The following is a 5175-nucleotide window of genomic DNA, read 5'->3' on the forward strand; positions in this document are numbered from 1 at the left end:
CACCATTCCCGAATACTGGTGTGAGTCTCTCTTTCCAAAAAAATGATTGTCATGTGCATTGATCCCATGCATGCTAGGGTTAAGCTCAACTCATTTGTTCCACATGCTTACAATGCTTTATAGATGGAAATGCATTTCATGCACCATGCTCAAGAGGAGCTGGGCAAACACATACATGTTGGGCAGAGACCATTTTTGGTAGACAAAGATGATAAGTTATCTCATTATTATATTATGGTAGGCTGAGTTATCCAAGGTGGGGTTATATTAAGCTCTAGCTCTTGGCTTTGTCTTTTGTACTAGTGTGTCTTTCTGAGCTGTTGTATTATCAAAACAATGGCCTCCTCTATGGGAAATCCAAAAGACCTGAGTTTGATTTCGCCCACCACTAGCCATAAAGGGATGAGTGAAGGCCGGAACCTTTCGAGACTTGTTGCCAATGGAAGCAAGTTCCATCTCGGCCGCTCTCTCTGGGAAATCCAAAACAATGGCCTCCTTTACAAGTTTGTTAACAAGTACTAGCCCACTTGATTAGGATTCTATGCAAGTTTGTTAACAAGTACTAGCCCACTTGATTAGGATTCTATGCAAGTTTCTTAACAAGTACTAGCCCATGGGTTCAAACCCCGGAGGCAAGTCTAAAGATAGATGTATGTGGGGTCACTTTGTTGTTAGCAACCCTGTGTCTGTGTTGACCCCACGTGGACAACAATCACTTTTCCAGTTGGGAGGAATTCAGAGCTATGGCCATAATTCAAACACATGGACATGGACTAATTAATGGTTGGGCGTGTGGGATGGCACCACAATGCATAAAGCATCATCAACATTATCAAAAACAACAAACAAAGATAATTTAGAAGCTAAAGACAAAATCTTAATGCCAAGGGAATGGAACCCAATTGCAAATGACAAGAAGTCACTGGGACTTGAATCTTTAATGTGGTGGGACTTTTAGCAATAGGTGCTTGTGGCTTCACTAGGGTATGCTCTATGATGTTCTTCTGCTAATGCTTGAGCACTCATTACCTGATGAGAAATAATAGAATGTGAAAATAGACTAAGATGACAAGTCCTTAACTTATCACTTTGTATTAAACTCAACTTCTCATTATTCTAAAGGACTTTTACATGCTTATGCTTACTCTAAGATCTCATCTCCCACTTTCCCTCTAGTTGTTGATTCTTACTACTCTATCTTATGCTATGCTTTCATTGATTCGCATGTTTCATGGTAGATCTCCCTAGGTGTCATATGAGCTTTTCTTTGAGAGATTTATGGCTCTATGGTATGTGTAGGAAGCATATAGGGTAAACCCTCTTGCTTTAAAGAAGTGGAGTGAAGGAGGGGAATGGGAAGTGAGTGGAACTAGTGAAGTTGTAAGAGATTAGTATAGAGTGTAGATTGGGAAGGAGGGGAATGGGAAGTGGGTGGAACCAGTGAAGTCTTTCTCTAAAAGTGGAGTGGAGGAGGGGAATGTGAAGTGGGTGGAACTAGTGAACTTGTAAGAGGTTAGCATAGAGTGTAGATTAGGAATTGGCATCAAAAGGTGTAGGGATTGCAAGTTTTCTAGTAAAGACATGAATTCCCCAACCTGATCACTTTTGGAATTTTTTAAATTTCTTTCTTGTCTCCTTTTCAACTAATGCAATCCATTCTTAGAAAGCCATGGTGTTTTCCTTTAGAAAATACACCCAAATTTCCTTATTGTAGTCCTCCCCTAGTGATATAAAGTAGGAAGAGCCACCCAATATGTGGTGTTTATCTGACCACAAAGATTAGTGCATACAAGTTGAAGAGGAATCTAAGCTATAAAGATAGCCTCTTGTTGATGCTATGTATCCCACCAAGCAAGCTTCACCTACATTTGGCATCTCTTAAAAAGTTGGTAGGTTTTCCATAACCCCATGTTTCTACATCTCTAATAGAACTTCGGTGATCAAATCTTTCATGTCATAGTTTTTGTATGCCTAGATGAGGCAAGACAAAACCTTGTACATATTATTTCACCACATACCTCTTCAAATGACATTACTAATGGCATTAAAGATGATTGCATTCTCACAATTCAAGTTAACTTGCAAGTCATGGTAGGTGATGGAGTCTTCCTTTGAAACAAAAGAAATAATACATGCCTCTTAATAGAGCATTTTGCATTGTTTCCCACTATGTCATCTCCCACTTGCATGAGAAAGAATACCAATCCTTTTAATCGGTCATGTGTTTTAACCCTTCACTTTCAATGATCCATAATCCATTATCACTTGTTAAATGGAATTCTTTTGCATTAACTTCTTTGATGGTTTGAAATGGCATCTTTGGTGCTTTTATAACAGTTTTTGGGTATTCAGAGTGTTGTTCTTGGCATTTTCTTATTTCTTCCTTGACTCTTTTTGGGCACGGCCCTTCTTATTAATTCCAAGGACTCTTTTTGGACATGGATCTTCTTATTAATTCCAATGGTGGTGTCCCACAACTTGTATGATGATTAGATTAATGTCTCTTGGTCTCCTAGAGAGTTTAGTTAGCTCTAAGCAAGAATTTCTTATGGCCCAAATGATGGTGGTCAAACCCTTGAGGTTGTATTAATAGCTTGTTGTTGCCATATCTTTTGATCCCCTTCTATAGAGCAGCTAGCTAAAGAGTTATGCCGTGATAACATGTAAGAAGTTATAGGTTATGATGTACAAATAGATGAAGATCTCTCATGGGAGAAACTAAACACAAATTGAATATGAATAGAGATAGAGACAATAGTACATTTCTACTTAAATGGTGCACAAACGGATGGCTTTTCCATTCCACGTGTGCTCTAGTGAAAGAATCTTCGGTGGTATGAATGGCAAGTGATGAGACAGAGACTATATGCATTGGACCCAAGGGTGCACAAGCAATGAAGTTATATGGGTAACTAATGATGAGTGAGTAGTGCTAATGAACTCAAGTACAATTAAGTTACAACATTGAATCTTGTACTCATAGAGAGACTTGAGATTTGTGCAAGTGCTAGATTCATTGCATGAAAATGGTCCCCTTTTATATGAGAAGATACACCTTTTATTTTGCACATCAATGTGAGATAATTCTCTTTGCTCATGTGACTTCATTCTAGACTTTGCTCTTGCTTGGCTACTCATACTCACTCCCTACCTCTTCCTTGTACTCAATGGCACACCAGATTTCTCAACCCCCCCCCCTTGGTGCCATATTTCTTAGGCTATTGCAAGGTGGTTGGATGTGAGGTTTAAAAATACTTCACCCCCCCCTTAATGTAGGTGATAGGTGGTTGGATGTGAGGTTTAAAAATACTTCACCCCCCCCTTAATGTAGGTGATAGGTGGTTGGATGTGAGGTTTAAAAATACTTCACCCCCCCCTTAATGTAGGTGATAGGTGGATTGACACTGTGTGAGGTTTAAAAACACTTCACCCCCCCTTCATGTAGGTGGTAGGTGGATTTAGACATGGAACACCTCCCCCTCGGTGCTTGATTAGCTACTCTCAAGTGGTTAGGAATGTTTACATTTGCATCACTTTCCCTAGTTGCTCTCTGGCTACTCTTAAGTGGTAAAGTGTGTTTCCAAACACATAGATTCACCTACTCATTTGGTGGCTTACAGCATATGAATTGATTAGGCTAGGGTAGTGGTTGGCAGCTCCTTTGTTGCTTAGCGCCGGTGTATGCTTGAGATCTCCTTGCTTTTTCTTGATGAAGATTCCCTGTTGCTTCCTTCATGCTTCATGTCGATATCGTGTTCTTGTTCTTCTTCTTTGAATTGTTGGATGCTTCTTGGCTCTTGGTCTTTGCTCTTTGGCTTGACTCTTTGCTCTTCTTTGATAGCTCCCTTAGTGTGGACTTTTTGATGTTAATTGTTGCATGATACATTGTTTTATTTCCTTATGTGCCTTTGATGCATTATGTGTGGATGTCATGCTTTGAAATGCGATCATATCATGCACTTGTGCTTTAGGCATGCCTAGATTTAATACACTCTTACTTTGTTTATGCATACATGTGCTCACATACTATTTGGTTGCGAGATGTTCACAAGGAATTTTCTCTTCATTCTCACACTCACTCTCGCGTGCTCATATTGGCCGCTCTTACAAAGGTTATAATTTTTTTTATCGATGATGTTATAGATAGTCAAGTTTTTACCAATGAGGTTTGATGATGAAGAGTTTCTTGATGACTTTGTTGCCAATGTTGGTGATGACTCCCTTGATAACGTTCACATCACATGAAAGCACTTGGAAATGATAGGCACATGTGCATTACCTCTTATGTGGGACATTTTGCACCATCCCTTATAGAAACTCAGGGTATAACCTTAGGGCTATCATCTAAAAAAAAAAAGAAAAAATGAGGTCGTTCGTCATTGTGTGTCGCTGAGGAGATGTGCTTCTGAGGAGGTCACCTCCCCAGAAGCACATCCCCACTGACTATATGCGTGGAGGTCGCAGCCAACTTTGTAGCTCTAATCGTCACATATCATTGGTAACATAGCTCATAAACTTTGAAGATTCCTAAGATTGAAAGAAGAGAGATAATGAGGACAATGCTAATACTTACCTACACATTAACGTGTGTTAATCTAAGCTATCTATACTATCATTTACTTAATTATACCATAGACCTATGCACAACCATGTTAAGAATCTATTTCATAAAAAAAGGTGTGAGCCTATAGACGTGGGTCATAGAGACATGAGTATAAAGATGTGAGTATAGAGGTGTGAGCCTACATACTTGAGGTGTCAGCTTAGAGATGTGAGCAGAGAAAAATAAAAAAGCTCAAAATTTTACAAAACTCAAAACTTTTTTTTTTGGGTTTGAAGAGCTTGAGAAAAATAGGTGTCGGAATTCATTTTGAGACCTCCTTCAGAAAGCACTATAGAGACTGTTTCACTGGTGTTCATTTCAGACTTTGCCTTAAAGGAAAAGTAGGCTAATGGGGTTTAGGTCTCTAAACCCACTTGAGAAAAGGCCAACTATGAGGATTTGAGACACACCTTCATTGTGGGATTGTCACCTAGTGGAGCCAAATGGAGCCCCATTGCTTGCACAGATCTATAACCTCAACAAGGGGAAGGAGAGACATTGTGGGACTACATTGCTATAACCAAGTATCTCCACATGAGATGCAATCCCTCATGAAATATCGGTGGATGATC

The sequence above is a fragment of the Cibotium barometz genome, chromosome 47 (genome assembly GCF_041138505.1).
Source record: "Cibotium barometz isolate CiBa-2024 chromosome 47, ASM4113850v1, whole genome shotgun sequence".
Lineage (NCBI taxonomy): Eukaryota > Viridiplantae > Streptophyta > Polypodiopsida > Cyatheales > Cibotiaceae > Cibotium > Cibotium barometz.